At 42.6% G+C, this 19,248-nt stretch overlaps 1 pseudogene; it reads right to left on the minus strand.

The window, feature by feature from the left end:
* Window positions 1–1,146: 1,146 nt before the first annotated feature.
* LOC101341673 (pre-mRNA-splicing factor 38A pseudogene) lies at window positions 1,147–1,996 on the minus strand (annotated as a pseudogene).
* Window positions 1,997–19,248: the final 17,252 nt, after the last annotated feature.

Here is a 19,248-nt window from a genome sequence, read left to right on the forward strand (position 1 = left end):
CCTTGAAGCACTGCTCCTCTGAGTCTTGGTAGAATGCCTGGCAATCTTCCTGGAACGAGAGAATGGAAGGTATGTGAGGAATTGATCTGAGGCCGTCTCCTACTTGCTTCCCTGTGTCTATTGAAAGGCTGTCATGAGGCAGGTGCTCATCGTCACTGAGGTCTACTAAAATATGAAGATTTCTGGCCCACCCACATCCCACAGTGGAGATGCAGAATAGAAAACCACTTAGATGCAGTCTAGAATTGGCTCCTGCACAAAGGGTTAACCTATGACTCACACTGTCATCATTTTGGTGTGTTTGAAAGGATCACGGGAAGGAGGCAATTTTTTTTTGCAGTATTTTTCAAGTATTAAAGGCTCTAAGTGTAAAAGTGGGAAACCCTGGTGGCATAGTGGTTAAGAGCTACAGCTGCTAACCAAAAAGTCGGCAGTTCAAATCCACCAGGCACTCCTTGGAAACCCTATGGGGCAGCTCTACTCTGTCCTATAGGGTCACTATGAGTCGGAACTGACTCAAGGAAAATGGGTTTGGGTTTTTTTTTTAAGTGTAAAAGTGGCTGTGATGGTTAAGATTGTGTGTCAACTTGGCTGGGCCATGATTCTCAGTGTTTTGGCAGTATATAATGTTGTGATCACCTCCCTGTTGAGATTTGATACGTGATCGCTCCCATGATGGGATCTGCTGTGAGTAGCCAATCAGTTGAAGGCAAGCTTCCTTGGGCATGTGGCCTGCATCTAGTGTGGGCGGACGTTCAGGCAGGGCTCTGGGGCTGGTGCTCGTTCTGGATCCTGCAGCTGGCTCCTGTTCATCTGACCTCCGATTCTTGGAACTTGAGCTAGCAGCTTACCTGCGGTCTTGCCTGCCAATCTTGGGGTTTGTCAATCTTCACAGCCTGTGAGCAACAGTCCTGCTCTCTGGCCTGCCGATCTTGGGTTCGCCAGCCCCTGCAGCTACATGAATCAGGAGAAGCCTCTCTCCTGATCCACAGACTTGGGATGTTACAGCCTCTACAACCGCGTGAGCCATTTCCTTGATATAAATCTCTCTCTCTCTTTATCTCTTTCTATATTTTTATTTATTTATTTATTTTTACACTTTACTGGCTTTTATTCTCTAGAGAAGCCAGCCTAAGACAGTGGCTTTTAAAAATCTTTATCAGAGAAATGAATTATGTCTTGTTCTCGCCTTTTCTTTGCATGAGTTTGGTAGATACTGTGCCCAATATGGTGAGGGGAATGGCTCCTCCTTGTGGGAGATGGACTCTGCCTTCTGGGAGACGGGCTCCTACTCTTCATGTAGCCCAGTGTGGGAGGAGAGTGACAGGGCTTGTCCAAGTCTCTATAGATTCTCTGGCATTGGGCAGGTGATGGCACTCTCCCCAACTTCTCATCCTCCTCTTCACTGGACTCTACGTCATCCATGTACTCTTCTAGGGCACTAACTTGAGGATCCAGTTGCTCAGCTTCTCTAGCACACAGCATTTCTGTAATCGAGGTAGAATAATGTCATACACTCTCTCACTACGCAATATCTCATCAATAAACTCACGTGCATGCATCAGTTCAGATTCCCCATTTCTGTTCTGGCTCTTGATTTTCTGATAGTCATTGTACAGAGGCTCCAAGTACTTGTAGCAATCAATCACAGTGCCTGTCAGCCTCAGGTAAAGTGCCTCCAACATGCACACGTACTTGAAGTATTAATTCTTGATAAATTCTACAATGATGTCCTTCTCAGTTTGAATTTGCAGCATCTTCAGAGTCAAACACAACATAAATGCCTGATTAATTTATTTTCTTGATATTTCACTTCCACTTCAAAATCGAGGCTTACACACAGGGCTACGCTACAGTGGTACAGTTTTTTAAGCAATTCTGTCTCCATTACACCTACCCCTCACTTATCAACTATCTCATTATCCGACATTTACAACAACAGTAAACAATCATCTATCTATTTTGCACATTAACGACCTATGTCTGGTAGTAACGAATGCCAAAGTACAAGGCAAGAGTAATGTGGGTTAAGGTTATATGTCAAATTGGCTGGGCCATGATTCTCAATGGTTTGGCAGTTATGTAATGACATAATTTGTAAGTTATGTAATGGTATAGTCATTCTCCATTTTGTGATCCGATGTGATCATCCTTCATTTTTGCATAATGCCAATTTTCACATAACGACCTGGTCTTTGGAATCTAACCATGCCAGTTAGTGAGGAGTGGGTGCAGTTCCTTGATCAGTGCAGGGACCTCCTTTGACCTGAGGATACCAAACCTGGTATCCTACACTGCTTTACTGATCCCTCATGGCTGGGCTAGGGAAGTCTTTGGGGCTCTCCATTGTCCATTTGTCCCACTACCACTGTTGTAACAGTAGCATTTCCCCATTGGGAACAACAGTCAAAAGAAGAACCACAATAGTTAAAACATATATACCAACAATACATGCAGCAGTATCAGTGAGGACATATTGTGTTTACATTGGCCTGAGAGGGCCCACTCATAAAATGACATCCATCCATTGTTCAATCTGATAGTTATTCAAAAATCCAGTCAAAGTCAAATTGTCCAAACAGGTAACATATTTCAATACCAATTACACACAATTACAGTTTGCATACAATGAATCAGCTCGCAGGCCTCTCAAAATCTCTTTACTTTGTTCCTTTTCATTGCAGGTTCTATCATCTGCATTCAGGTATTTTTTAAAGAATCACAAACCATGGAGATATTATTACACAGACACTACAACACCAATTGCAGTAGACCACTTAGTCTTCTCTGCTGAAATCAGGAAATGAAGGAGATTAGCCCCACAGGGGTAGTAACTGGCAACAGTAAACACAGGCTGGCACATAATTTGAGCCATTCTCACAACCTTAAAAAATTCAGTTTCAAAAACAACTAGGCATCAAGCAAACAGGTGATTTCAATCCTATGCACTTCTGCCTAACCATCCAGACCTTTTTATAACAAGTAGCATACGTTATTGAAGCCCAAAGAATCAATATTATCACTAACCTAGGAAGGTAGCCAGAATGCCAGGGAAAAGCCCTTGCCATAAACATGGTCACACCCAGGGAGTGTCTCCTCCAGAATACTCATAAGTCATGAGATGACCCCATTCTAGCAGGAAGCTGGTGCAGTCAATCACCCACCATACATCTCCTGTGGAACTTACACTTGTGTGACTGGAGACACACGATGGATTGGGGAAAGAAATTTGGAATGGGTAACCTAAGTACAACAGCTTCAGAAAGCTTTACTCTTGTCGCTGGAGTTACAGAGACACAGGAAATAGTGTCTGACTCACGTAGGAAGAGAAGTCAGGGCTGAAGCTGCTCCTGTCAGAAGGTACTACAGGAAGGCTGGCTGGGTACGAACTGTACTTCCCTTCCGCCACCTGCGGAAGGAAGGTCTGAGTTCTCCATGTCACTCTGGCTGGTGCTGCCTCCGAAAAACAGTGTCTGGTACATAATAGGCACTCTAAAGTATTCCAGAAATTAAGTACTTAACACAAGAACTGTTCTTGGTAGCTTAATCTGTATGAGTATGACCAGGACACAGCATGAAAACGTGAAGACTCAATACAAGAAAAAAATGTGTCAATGACAGAACTGCAGGCAGTGGAAGAGGTGACTGGGAAAGACATTTGGAAATATATGGACCTTCCAGGGACTCATGCAATCACAACCCGTAAGTGACTGTCTACACAGAAATAAGGCTTCGGAGACCAAATACCAATCCATATCAACATGGAGGAAATTTCACAACGGATGGAGGTGGAACCCCATGTCTCTCCGGGAAAGAAATCCTCCAGTCTGAGTGTAACTCTCAGGCTTCATCAGTACATAAGCACTTCCACTATGTGGGATCATCCAGGCTTTACCATGGACCAGGAAGAACATTATAAACACTTAAAGTGGATAAAGAAAAACACCAGTACTGTAGTGAATGATGTTCCTGGGGTCAGTCACATTCCTGAAAGCCAGTATTGGAGAGAGGATGTTGAACACACGCCCTCTCATGCAAAATATCCCCAAATTCAAAGTGTGGTGCAGGGTCATCTTACAAAGAAACAGACCAAAACGGGTTCTATAATCATTAGCCCTTCTCCTACCTCAGGAATAAGAAAGAGTTAAGGTGAAAGAAATACGAAAGAATTTTTAGAGATAGTTGCCAGTGTAGTAGGCATTTGCTACGTAGGCATTTGCTACACATTCCTGAGGGAAGGAGAGAGATAGCTTCCCTTTGTCACAGCCAGTGATGAAGAGCTCAGCAGGGTGACTTAGCCCCTGGAGGTTGAGGGACACAGTAACTAGTGTCTGACCCATGCAAGTCAAATCAGATGGCTGGAGTTGGAGGTGTTCCTGGAGAGAGGCAATAGGAGGGCTGCTTTGGGAGTAAACAGTATTTCCACCATTTACAGAAGTAGATCTTTGATCTCTAGAGTCAATATGTGGACCCTAGAAAAAGAAGTAACATGAGACTATCCAAAAAGAGATGCCACCCAAGAAAACCACCTAGAGGGGAAATACCAACAGAGGTGAAGGCCCCAAAGGCCTAAGGGCTGGGATGAGTCCAGTAGCCAGCCAGAGGGAGGCACTTTATGTGGCATTGTCTGGTACTGTGAGGTCCCTGAAGGAAACTGAAAATGCATCCATGAGCGCCTCAGCTCAGGATTTCCTCCATATCACACAGCCCCAAGGACACATTACAACTTTGCCAAGCATGCAATTAGCTCTTTCCCGAGGGGGAGAAACAGCAGTAGATCAAGTGAGGTAAAAAGAACAGAGAAAAGGAAAAAGAAGTTGACTCTGTCAAATCCACATAAACATATAGGCAATTCATTTGTAGGATTAAAAAAACCCAAGCAGGTGCCAGCTAGGAGAAGGTAAAAATTCCTCAATATTCAGAATTTGGAGGTTTTGATTATTATGCTAGCCTGGGCTTCTAACCTCTGAAAAGCAACCAAGGATGCTTGGTTATTGAAGTATACCCAGATAACTATGGAATCTGCCTGAAATTCCCTCCAACACAAATGAAGAACATCACGCCCAGTCAGTTTTCATTGTTAAGGAGGAGAAGAAAATTACTTCCTCCTTGCCAAATCAAGGCAAGCTCAAAAATGACGCAACTGCAGATACGTGCATAAATTCCCATCAGAATATGCTCAGAGGAATATGACAGTCAGGCAGTCCTAGTGAGGACTGAGGGAGCACACTCCACTCTGTACTACTCGACAGCCCCAGGACAGGAGATTATGACCTATGGTGACTTCTCAGCTAGGTGTAAGCCTAAGGTTCCAGTATTTTTCTTGAGCTTTGAAATATGCAAAGAAGAGGCTCCTTGAAGACACCCACTACTGCTAGAAGTTCACACTTGAAATGTTTCTCTGAAATAACAGGAAGTCTAGGAACTTGGAGAGAGGTGAGAGCAGTCATACATGTGCAGGGGTCTGCATGCACCTTGACAACCCAGGAATGGTGGAATGAAGGGAGACTGGCATTCCCCATATTTCCCGCTCATATCTTCACCTACTTTGCCCCACTTTTCCCCTTTTTATCTTTTTCTTCAGTTTTCCCGTGTCTCCCATGTTCTCATTCACTATGCTGAGTGACATCTCCAAAGAATGCACTGGTTCACTGACTGGAACTGGGACCCCAATCCTGTCTGACCATGAACATGGAGCATATCCAGGTTCTCCTCCATCTTTTTGCACTTAGAACCTCTCTGTCCCATTGCAGCCCACAGGGTCTTGCCTGAATTCATCCAAAAGGGCATTGTGACCTTATCAGCCTCCATGATGAGGGGGTGAAAAATCCCATGGAGTGATCCTGCCAAAAGCACCAGGGTGTTGACCATCCATTCCAGGTGGGAGCCTAGGTCACTAGTCATGTTGAGTTGATGCCATCTGAGGTGACACCAGCACCTCACAGACAAACTTGGGATCGTGCCTCATAGCCTGACACCTGGAGCCTAAACATGTTGCAATCCACAAGGAAGACAAATACAGAAGATGGAGAACTAGTATTTGCCCAAATGAAGGGCTACACACACTGGTAAGCCCATATGGACTAGATGCCTGAAGCTGCAGTGAAATCCACAGCCAACATATACCAAGTCTTCTTCATGGGCCCTAGAAAGAAGAGAGGCTCCCAGAAAATATCCACTAGTCTATGTAAGGAAACCCTGGTGGCATAGTGGTTAAGAGTTCAGCTGCTAACCAAAAGGCTGGCAGTTCGAATCCACCAGGAGCTCCTTGGAAACCCTATGGGGCAGTTCTACTCTGTCCTATAGGGTTTCTATGAGTCAGAATCGACTTGACAGCAAGGAGGTTGTGGTTTTTTTTTTTTTTTTTTTAGTCTACATAAACTTGCTTGAAAGATGAAGTTTACATTTACACTACAGATAATGTAATCTAAAAATTCTCTCTCAAAACAACCAGGAGGCTTTGAGCCCAGAGAGAATTGAAAATAGTCATACATGTGCCTGGATCTGCATGTACCCTAACAACTCAGAGAAAGACTAGATGAAGGGGGACTGTCTTCCCTCACTATTAAAATACGAAAGTGGATACGGAAATGCACCCCAGTGCCTACGATTAAGTTTCAAGTGAATGATGTACTGTAAGGCAGACACATCCCTGAAACATGTCTTGAAAAGGATGTTGAAAGCAACATTAACTCTCTTGTAAGAATTCTAGCAGAGGCTACAAAGCCAAAACAATAGATGTCAACCTCTAAAATGAGATTTTATATTATCTTTCCAAAAACCTGGCCAAACCTAGATCCACCAGCGTTGGTCCATTGCCTACCACCAAGAGTGATTTGAGGTGGAAGAAGGATAAAAAAAATTGGGGGAGAGTTGTCAGTGTGGTAGGTATTTCCTTAACCCTTTTGATTCTGGTACTCTTCTCCCTCCCTAAACTCACAAATAAACATTCTGTTTAAATGGAAGGTACCTCCTGGGGAAATGCCACATTTGGAGCCCAAACTGACTTTCTTAGTGTGTGCTCCACTGGGAGCTGAGCATCACTTTTCCAGTGCTGTTATTTCAGTTACTCCTTTAAGAATCCAAGCCAACTTTCAACAGTACCTGCTATCTCGGATTGCTAGTAGGAGAGAACGGTACACTGAATGTGCAAGGAAGCTGCCCAGTGCTGGGCAGTATTTCCAATGGAGCTGGCACCGTTGTATGATTTGATGGAGTCGGTGAATCCAAATATAAAACACAGTCCAATGAAGATTCTTTGCATAATATGTCCACACCTACTGTTTGGATGGTGTTGGTAGAGTCATACTCTGAAAAGAGATCTACTGCAATCCATGCTCAATGGTACCCTTGAGAGGAGGATGTAGCACCAGCTCTGGCACTTCTGCCTATGAGACCTGGAGATTTCTTTACTACTTGACTCTACCTGTATCTCTGAGCACATTTTGCAGACTTCCTTGACCTCATGTGCTAGAATCACTATGTCCTGTTTGGGGCCAGGTCCTGAATGATAGATGGAATAAATGCTCTGTGAAATGGTCAATCCAAGAGGTCATCATCCTTACCTGGGCAGCACAATCTGATCACCTTATTGATTTGATTGATTTTTATTCTCCATGGATCCTTATCCATGGGCATCCACATAAGGCGCAAACAGGTCTTGGGTGATCTGCTGATAATGTTTATCTGCACAGAGGCATAGACTTGAACGTCCAGTAATCCTGCTGCCTGACACAAGGCCAAATTCTCAGCCCAAGAGTTGTCAAAATATGACAAGGTGAATTTTGGGGGATGTTTTCCAAGGCAAGCTGCACAGCCTACAATTCCACCACTGAGCACAGTTCCTTCTGTAATACATAGTTGTAACCAGTTTTCTTTGGGGTTAAGCAGCTTCTGAATACCACTGTACCCCATTAGCTTTTAACTTCATTGATACATCCATAAGACATAAGGCATCCTCAAAACCATGAGTGTACCAAACACACCAAGAAGCCCAAGGTGCTGGTACAATCCCTGCATCTTGGAAAGCCACATCTGCAGGGTGACGGTACACTTTTTCCTGTAGCCCAGAGATATCATGATGCTAAATTACTCTTTCCTGTATATACAACTTCCACTTAAATATGGATGCTTGGTGGGCAGAACCCACTTTGTGGATGTTCTCATTTGTGACCAATCCAATGATAGGGATGTCAGGCTGTAACAACGCCCACACCTGCTTTGCTACTCTCTCAATGTCTACCAGCAGCCACTAACAAGCCAGCAATAATTTCTAAAATGGGCTATACTGAGTGGTGGTGTCAGCCATGCACCAGAAACAAAACCTCAAAAGGTGCCATTCCTGAGTGACCATATCTTTTTGACACAGACTCCCGCCTGCATAACATTCAGGCTCTGACATTTTCTCACGAAGAGTTCTGTAGAAATCACCATGAGTGGAAAGGTGGTCAATATAGCTCATTAGATAGTTTCTATGGCATGTTTTTGTTCAAAGGTACACTGAACAATGTACCTTCCTTTTAAAAACTGCATGTAATGGACTACTCAGGATATCTATGTGAGCTATGAAGTTCATCAAATACTGAAGAAGTCTATCACATACTATGATTCCAGTTGTTTTCTGGAGGTTTTATGACCATCAGTTTTTCTTGAACAGGTTTGAGGATTGTTCCCGGGGCATCAGCACACATGGTTCCCAAGAGTACTACTTGGGTACCTGGTCCCTGATTCTTGTCAGGGTTAATCTTCCAGCCATAAATACGCTCATACTGGATCATCTATCTAAGGCATATGATACATATTCATAGTCCTTTCAATTGCAATAGTACCATATGTGTTATTAATTATGCCAGGACACCTCAGGTGAGGTTTCAGTCTACTCTGGGTCTTGGTCACACCACTGGTAAGAAATCATGGAATAGTTTAGGCTGCCTTGCAACAGCGTATTGAACATGTGTTTAAATATGAGACACATGAAGGCAAATAGGCTATGATCACATGGACCAAGTCCACCACTGTGGAACAGACTCTTCAGTCTTCCCAATAGACTTCAAAATCATTATGATATCTGGAAGTGCAGGGGTGAGGAGGACTACTGCTACAGTGAAATGAGGTAGTCCACGGTGAAATCAACTACCACTGAATTTTTCACCAACCACACAGGGCTATTGTAGGATGGTACTTTTTTTTTTTTTTTTTGAGCACCTCTGTCTCCATTAGTCCTTGATCAGGGCAGGAATTTACTTCACCCACAGCCCCCAAACCAGTATCCAATATTGCTATAATATATGTCAGGGGTGGCCTGGGGAAGGCTACTGGGTTCCTGGTTGTCTACTCATCCCACTACCACTGTTCTAATCATGGCATTTCCCCATAGGGAACATCCCTTACAATCAGAAAAATCACAGGTACTTAATACATCTATTCCCACAATATATTCAGCAGTTCCATAACAAATACCAGCCTGTGTAACAGTGTGAATCAGCCCACCCATAAATTTACATTGGCAACTTTCCCATCTCAGAGTTATTCCCATATCCATTCGTACTAAAATTCTGAACGTACCCTTGTGGGCTTCTAGATACCACAATGACTTGCAACATGGTTTCCACAAAGGTTAAGGTTTGGCAACCTTGGATGCCAGCATGTCCCCAATACATCTTGATTTTTGTGTAAAGCCCGCAGTTCCTATTAAGAAAGAGGAGCCTCAAACTCAATGCTAGACCTATTTGTGCTTGAAAGTAGTGACTTCTGGGTATAAAGGTGGTGAGGAAGGCATTAGATTAACATCAGCTCAAATAGAACAGATCTAAGCAAGGAGCCTAGGTCTTCTGTTCCTCCTCCTTTCATCACCAAGGTAGTCATGGCAAGAATGGCCCACATTTTGTGCTGTATCTGTGAAATTCATGCACAAAGATGAGGCAAGCCAAACAAATAACTTATTTTTTTGAAAACGATAGGAAAATCACTTTTACATTTAGATCCTTTAATAATTAAAATGGCAGCACAAAAAAAAAAAGGAGGCAGAGGTGTCACCTCCCCATGATCCTTGTGAAACACACCAAAAACAATGACAAGGAAAAAAGGGGCTAAAAGAGCACAATGAGAGTGGTAGAGTACCCATATGGGAGGAGCCAATTCTAGACTGCAACTAAATTGTTTCCCATTCTGACTCTCCATATTAGGGATGTGGGCAGACCAGAAATCCCCACATCTCAACCGACCTCAGTAGGAATAAGAACCTGCCTCATGACAGACTTTCAATATACACAGGGAGCAAGTTGGAGATGGCCTCAGAGCAATTCCTCATGTGCCTCCCCCTATCCTCTCAAGTTCCAGAAGGATCACAAGGTGTTCTGCCAGACGCACATGAGCAGTGCTTCAAGGTTTTCCCTGCATGGCATATACGGACACATGGAATATTGTCCAGGCACCAGGATAGCACTGTTGCCCCACACATGGATACCAGCTGAGGGTTCCTCCTCCTAGGACAGCCATGAGTAAGGAAATCACCGCATTCCAAAAGGACACTTATAACATCGATCATCCACCACATGTTTCTCTGGGGACCTCACACTTGCATGAACGGAGACCCTCAACAGATTATCAGTTGCTGTCTAGTCGAATCTGACTCATGGCTACCCCATATGTGTCAGAATAGTACTCTTCTCTGTAGGGTTTTCAGTGGCTGTTTTTTAGGAAGTAGATCACCAGGCTGTGAGATTTGGGATAGGTAACTTAACTGTAAGAGTTTCAGAGAGCTTGATTCCTGTGCCCTGGAAATACAGCAACACGGGGACTAGTGTCTGTCTCACATATGAAGAGAAGTCAGGGCTAGTGCTGCCGCTACCAGAAGGTAAAATACAGCCGGCTGGCAGTGAATTGAACTTCCAAACTGCATAAGAAAAGTTTGTACTATGCTAGGCTTCTAACTGCTTGGAACTGATCACAACGTGCTTGGTTATTTAAGAATAACGAAACAACAATAGAACAGTCCTAAAATTTCTTCCCAGACTTGAGAAGAACAGATCCCCCATTCAGTTTTCACCAGAAAGGATAAAAACAAGAAAGATGTTTTCTCTTTAAGCCCATCAAATCAAGCTCAACAGAGTGGTGTTGAGACCTGATCTTGAAGGAAGTCTTCTCATTGGAACGTACAAAAAATGGTCTGTCTTTCCTCCAACAAATGTGGGTTGACAATATAAAAGGATTATCTCATAAAAGACTTGGAGTGAGCTGTGCAAATGTGGACAATTAACTTCAGAGCGTGTCACCTCCTCTGAAACAGGAAATGCTAACATCGCATTTCAGAGGTGATGCGCAAATGAGAGCAAAGGAGACAAAAATATGAGGAATATCTCTCAAAAAGAAAAACATTTTCTGTCATAAACCAACCGGAAAAGCAGGTAAGCCTTAATTTTTTAAGATTATCCTCAAAAAAACCCAAGCACCTGCCCAGTACACAAGAATGCTACAGGAGAGGCTTCCCATCAGTGGACACTCTCTCTCTGTCTCTTGCTCTTTCTCCAAAATGCAAAGTCAAATGAAAATCCTGTTGGATGTAGCCTTCTCCCGCTCATCTCAGTACACAAACTTGACCTCATGTAAAAAGATGAACCATCAAATTCTCCGTATTTGTCTACGGTCTGCATTAGAAGTTCTCATGGCCTAACACAGAGTTCTGGGACTGGTGTTTGTAATTCTCATGTCAATGAGGCCTAATTCACATATCTCACTTTAACCTTCTATATTAATAATAAGTTTAACATTTGATTGTTATGATTCACGAGAAGATCAACAATATTGAAAATCAGGAGCTGTACTAAGGCTTTATGTTTATCATCTCATTTCCCCTTCACCACATAGGGACGGTCTTGAAATATATCCCATCTACACATAAAGAAATTCAAACTCAGAGAGATTAACTTCCTCTCCCAAGTACACAGGGTCTACAGGTGGCACAGTTCAGCCTGAAACCTAGAGCTCCTGACTCCAAAACATATCCTCTTAAGCATGAAAAGGAGGTTCTATACCAGATAGAGGAGCCACCTACATGCTTTCTGGGCACATAAACCTCCCCTCTGAGTGTCACAGCAGTACACAGCCATTCCTCCTTCAAGGGATCATCTGCCTGTGTCCTAGGACCAGGAGTGCTTAACATATGTAAATAGATAAGGAAACACACCAGCAGAGCCTACTATCAAGGGTGCAGTGGGTGAAGGTGCTGTGAGTCAGACATGTGCCTGAAAAGCTGTATTGAACAGGATGGTGAAAGCAACACATCCTCTCATGTAAGAAATTTGTCAGAGACTCCAAAAAGGAAAACAATAAATGTCAAATATTCACATATACAAAAGTGCGGTACTGGGCATTCTGCAAAGAAATGGACCAAAACTGGTTGTGCCAGCAAGATTCTTTGCCCACCCCAGGAACATAGACAAGTTTTATTGCAAGTACACAGAATTTTTGGCAACAGCACTCTCTGTGGTCACTGGTTTCTCTATCCTTAAAAATCTGAGCATTGTTTTCCATCTTCCAAGGGACACAATTAAATATTCTCTTTAAATGGGAGGTATCTTTCCAGGGAAATGCCACATTTAGAGTTCAAACTGACTATCCTAATCCTATGCTCCAGTGGGAACTAAGCATCGGTCATTCAGTTCTCCTTTCCAGTTTCTTCTTTAAGACTCCGCGAGCCATCTTTCAATGGCACAAAGAGGTGGCATCATTGTCTAATTTGATGAGATCCATCCATGAATCCAAATATAAAATACAGTTCAACTAAGAGTCCTTGCACAGTATGAAAATCTGCTGTGTGGATGGTGTTGTTAGTGCTATTCTCTGAAAAGGGATCTACTGCAGTCCATGTCCAGGGTCGATACGTGTTGTAATCTGAGCTTTATAAATCCATAGATTCTGACCTCATGGATGCAGTAAGATGTGAAGAAAGCATTACCATGTCCACCACTATGTGCTAGGGCCTTCATCTGTGTAACAAACTCCAAGACCATTACGGCATCTAGAACTGCAGAGGTAAGGAAGATTACCGCCCCATTTAGCTTGTGGTACTCCAGTACGAGCCATCCAGCAACAATGGATTTTCACCAAACACAGAAGTACTGTAGGGTAGTTTCATTTATATCAGCACCTCTGCCTCCATTAGTTCATCGACCACTGTCCAGATCTCCTTCAACACACCACCCCACCTGGTATCCTACACTGCTTTACTGCTGCCTCAAGCCTGGGCTGGGGGAACCTGCTGAGCTCCAGGCTGTCCACTCATCCCACTATCAATGATCTAATCATGGCATTTCCCCACTGGGAACATCCCTTACAATCAAGAGAAGAATTGTACATACTTAGTACACCTATTCCCACAATACACTGGGACTCAACAGCAATTGCATCATTTATAGAAACAATACCAATTACAATATTTTGCATGTGTATTGTCCCAAAAGAGCCCACCATAACATTAAACTGTGCATGTTCAATAGGACAGTTATTTACAAATCCAAAGTAAAATTTTGACCATGCCCATGTTGTCTTCCAAATGACACAATGACTTGTGCCCCAATGTCCAAAAGGGCTGAAAAGATTAGGCAACCTTGGGTGCCATGAGCTCCCCAACACACTTCAACCAGTATAGAAGCCTCCAGTTCCTATTATACAAGGAAGAGTTTTGACCTTAACTGTAGACCTGCTTCTTCTTGAAAGAAGTAAGGTCTGGGTACAAAAGTTGTGCTGAAGCCTTTAGATCAATACCAAACAGTACAGACCTCAGCAAGGCCTCTAGGTCTTACTGGTCATTGTGCTGTCATCGAGAAGGTGGTCGTGGTCAGGGAGGCTTGGAACACGGTGTTGGACATTAGGTGACAGGGTGATTTACACTCCTTCTCATCCAGCACTACTGACATGGATCCTTTAACTGTGACCTGAGTAGTGAAGCCGCTATAGACTCATGGATCTTTGGTCCAAACTTATCCTTAACATCCCTTCTTTCCAGCTCACTGTAAGAAGAAACCCAACTCTATTTCTGGTAACTGACTACCCTGGGTCAGCAGGGAGTATTTTATCTGTGGTTAAGTTGAACATTGAGAGTGTAGCAGGTTTACTTTCCCAATGAGACAGAAATATACAAAACAAACAGAAAAATCTTCTTAGAGTTATGGAGTTCACCCTCTTCATTTGTAACGAGAACCACCAACACAACTCAACCAGGGCCCAACCACCACTACCGACCGTTCTGACCAGGGACACAATAGAAGGTCCCAGTAGAATGGGACAAAAATGCAGAACAAAACTCAAATTCCTAAGGGAAAAAAAAAAAAAGAACAGACCTACTAGACCAATAGAGACTAGAGGAATCCCTGAGACCATTGCCCTAAGGTACCCTTTGAACTTGGAACTGAAGCCACTCCCAGAGGTCACTTTTCATCCAAATAATAGATTGGCTTATAAAAGAAACAGTATCACCCATGAGTACTGTGCTTCTTTAAATAATCAACTATATGAGACCAAACGGTCAACATTTACCATAAAGCAAAGATGAGAAGGTAAGGAGGGGCAAGGAAGCTAGATTAATGGAAACAGAACAAACAGAATGGAAATAATGAGAACACTGACACATTGTGAAAAATGTAACCAATGTCACAGAACAATTTGTATAAAAATTTTTAAATGGAAACCTAATCTGCTGTGTAAACTTTCACCTAAAACACAATAAAACATTTAATTTAAAAAAAAAAACCTCAACCAGGCTCTATTGGCAAATCTCAGACACTATATACCCCCTTGTCTCCAAACACTTTACCTCCAAGGAAGACAAGAAGGCTATGAACCCAGAGAGACCTGAATGCCATCATACATGGGCCTAAGTGCATGCACCATGACAACTCAAAGAAGAGCGAATAAAAGCAGACTGGCTTCTCTCCACATTTACCCCTCTGGTCTATCTGGATAACTCCATGATTGTCCTCTTTTTGTCCCTTCTGTGCAGTTTTACTCTCACGCTAGATATCCTCAGGTGCCCACTCTTCTCATTCATTATGCCGAGTGACATCTACAAAGATCACAGTTATTCTCTGAATAGAGTCAGGACTCAAACCTCTAAGGACAATTTCTAAGGGTAGCTTGGTATACCAAGTCCATTTCTACATATCCATCTTTCCTGTGTATACTTTTCTGAATTAGCACTGCCTGAGTTGCATACGAAGCCTATCTAGGTTCTCCTCCATCCCTTTATACTATGAACTTCTCCCATTGTAACTGCAGGATCTGGGTAATATTTTTCTCATAACAATATTCTAACCATATTGACCTCCAGGAGGAGCGGTTAATAAGCCCAAAGAGTAAATACGTCAAAAATAGCTGGGTACCTGACCCCCAACTCTATGAACGAGCCCAGGCTCCTTCAGGCCCCAATTCAAGGCCCACCTGAGGTACCACCAACAGCATACACAGATTTGGGATCATACTTCCTACCAGAATGACTTGAGCCCAAAAATTTTATTATCAAACTAGCAAACAAAAGCAGGGAACTGGTACAAGGAAAGTCTGAGAAACTGTCACAGCCAAGAGGAGCCTAAGGAGACAGACAACTAAATGTAATGTGGTATCCTGGAACAGAAAAAGGGCATTAGGTAAAAACTAAATCTGAATAAAATGTGGACTTTAGTTAATAATAATGTATCAACATTGGTTCATCAATTCTAACAAATGTACCATACTAATATAAACTGCTAATAATAGGGAAAGCTATGAATGGGGGGGGGGTGATAAGGGAAATCTCTGTGTTATCTGCTCAATTTTTCTGTAAATCTAAAACTGTTCTAAAAATTAAAGTCTACTGTGAATGCAAAACAAACACAAAAAAAGCACAGAACTGGTTAATTGTAAAACTCAAAGGGTTTTTGCATCCAAGGCCAGTATTGACAACAAACAGAACTACAGTGAAATCAACAGACAGCAAACACCAAATCTTTGGAAGGGATCTTCAAAAATACAAAGTAAGTTCCCAGAAAATGCCCGTTAGTCTAAATACCTTCATTGACAATTGAGGAGTAAATATATACCGGAGAGATTCCAATACAAAAATTCTCTCTGAGAACAACCAAGAGGATTTGTGCCCAGAGAAGGAGCTGGAATCAGTGACGTATGTGCAGTCTTCATGCACTCAGAAAATGCAGAAAATTGTGGGATGAAGGGATACTGGCTTCCCATCAGATTTTACCCCTTTGATATCCAGGATTTCTTCAGATCATCCCCCTTTTTTCCTTTCTTTATCCTTTCCACTTTATCTTTAATTTTCCCAGGAATCCCCTATTCTCACACTTTCTGCTTGTTGAGACTGAAAATAATGCAGTGATTCTCTGACTAGGGTTGGGAACTCATTCCTCCAGGAACACTCTCCCAGGTTGGCTGGGCATGGAAAATCCTGAAAAGAATCCATTTCCACATATCTGTCCTCCCAATATATGGTTTCCTAAATTAGGCCTCCCTGTAAATGTCCTTTGATCACATCCAGGTTCTTCTTCATCCCATTTTTCTATGAACTGTTCCCATTTCAGAATGCAGGATCTCATCTGTGTTTTTCCAGAAGGGCATTGTAACCTTATCAGTTCCTGAGTAGGAGTTCAAAATCCCATGGAGTAAATACGTCAACAGCAGCTGGGGCCCTGACTTAGTTTTCTAGTGCTATAATAGAAATACCACAAGTAGATGGCTTTAACAAAAAGAAATTTATTCTTTCACAGTCTAGAATGCTAGAAGTCCAAAATCAGTGCACCAGCTCCAGGGCAAAGCTTTCTCTCTCTGTCTGCTCTGGGGGAAGGTCCTTGTCATCAATCTTCCCCTGATCTAGGAGCTTCTCAGTGCAGGAACCCTGTGTCCAAAGGACATGCTCCCCTCCCAGCTCTTCTTTCTTGGTGGTATGAGGTCCCTCTCCTCTCTATTCAATTCTCTCTTTAATCTCTCAAAAGAAACTGACTCAGGATACAACCTAATCCTTTAGATTGAGCCCTGCCTCATTAACATAACTGTCTCTAATTCTGCTTCATTAACATTATGTTGCTGTTGTTGTTAGGTGCCGTTGAGTCAGTTCTGACTGATAGTAACCCTATGTACAACAGAACAAAACACTGCCTAGTCCTGTGCCATGCTCACAATCGTTGTTATGCATGAGCCCATTGTTGCAGTCACTGTGTCAATCCATCTCGTTAACGGTCTTCCTCTTTTTTGCTGATCCTCTACTTTACCAAGCATGATGTCCTTCTCCAGGGACTGATCCCTTCTGATAACATGTCCAAAGTATGTAAGATGTAGTCTCACCATCTTTGCTTCTAAGGAGCATTCTGGTTATACTTCCAAGACAGATTTGTTTGTTCTTTTGGCAGTCCATGGTATATTCAGTATTCTTCGCCAACACCACAATTCAAAGGTGTCAATTCTTCTTCAGTCTTCCTTATTCATTGTCCAGCTTTCACATGGATATGATGTGATTGAAAATACCATGGCTTGGGTCAGGCGTACCTTAGTCTTCAAGGTGACATCTTTGCTTTTCAACACTTTAAAGAGGTCTTTTGCAGCAGATTTGCCCAATACAATGCATCTTTCAATTTCTTGACTGCTGCTTCCATGGGTGGTGACTGTGGATCCAAGTAAAATGAAATCCTTGACAACTTCAATCTTTTCTCCATGTATCATGATGTTGTTTATTGGTCCAGTTGTGAGGACTTTTGTTTTCTTTATGCTGAGGAGTAATCCATACTGAAGGCTGTGGTCTTTGATCTTCACCAGTAAGTGCTTCAAGTTCTCTTCACTTTCAGCAAGCAAGGTTGTATCATCTGCATAACACAGGTTGTTAATGAGTCTTCCTCCAATCCTGATGCCCCGTTCTTCTTCATAGAGTCCAGCTTCTTGGATTATTTGCTCAGCATACAGATTGAATAGGTATGGTGAAAGGATACAACCCTGACGCATACCTTTCCTGACTTTAAACCACGCAGTATCCCCTTGCTCTGTTCGAATTAACATCATACAGGTTAGGATTTACAACACTTAGGATAATCACATCAGATTACAACATGGGAATCCTGGCCTAGCCAAATTGACACACATTTTTGGAGGACACAATTCAATCCATAACAGGTCCTGATCGCCCAGTGCATGTGGGAGCCCAGAGAGGCTCAACAAGGAAAAGGGGCCACCTGAGATAGCAACTCCACTGCACACATGATCTTGATATCACACTTTGTAGCTGAACACCTATACCCAGAAATATGGAAATCCAACCAATACATGAAGTCCAAAATCAGGGAAATGGTAAGCACCAATTCAGTTTTCTATTCAATCTTGGCTCTTCACATTGGAAAGCCAAGATTGAATAGAAAACTGAAACAGCAGTGAAATATACAGCTAACAAATACCAAGTCTTTTGAAGAGGCCTTTGAAAATACAAAAGACGTTCCCAGAAAACCCACCAGTTAAATGTCCCTGCTTGAAAGTTGAGGGATAAGAACACACTGGAGATAAACCAATATAAAAATTCTCTCTGAGAATAAACTAGAGTCTACCAACCCAGACACAGGTCAAAGTATTCAGTTATGTAACAGAGTCTGCAAGTACAGCGAAAACTCTGAGAAGAAGAGGATGAATGGAGACTGGCTTACCAGATATTTACCCCTCTAGTCTTTCTGGATTTTTCCAAGATGACCCCCTTTTATCCTATCTGTACATTTTTCCCTTTTCCTCTAGCATACCCAACCTGTCCCCTCTTCTCACTCCTTATGGTAAGTGATATCCAGAAAGAATGCAGTGGTTCTCTTAAGGATGGGACACCAAACCTATAAGAAGACTGTCTGAGGGTAGAAGGTCATACAGAATTCTAAGGGAAACTAATCCCACATACTCATCTTCCCCATGTATAGTTTCCTGAATTAGCACTACCTGAGTTGTACATAGAGTCTATCTAGGTTCTCCTCCATCTCTTTTTTTTTTTTTTTTAGTGTCTTAAGCCAATCTCCTTTTTTAAAATTTTTTCCCATACAAAAATTTATACGTATATTGTTATGTGACTCTAATTGCTCTCCCCATACTCTGACAGCACACACCTCCTTTCCACCCCTGATTCCCCATGTCCAATCAACCAGCTCCTAACACTCTCTGCCTTCCCATCTCACCTCCAGACAGAAGCTGCCCATTTAGTCTCTTGTATCTACTTGAGCTAAGAGGCACATTCCTCATGAGTAT

This window comes from Trichechus manatus, unplaced genomic scaffold (assembly GCF_000243295.1).
Source record: "Trichechus manatus latirostris isolate Lorelei unplaced genomic scaffold, TriManLat1.0 scaffold00100, whole genome shotgun sequence".
NCBI lineage: Eukaryota > Metazoa > Chordata > Mammalia > Sirenia > Trichechidae > Trichechus > Trichechus manatus.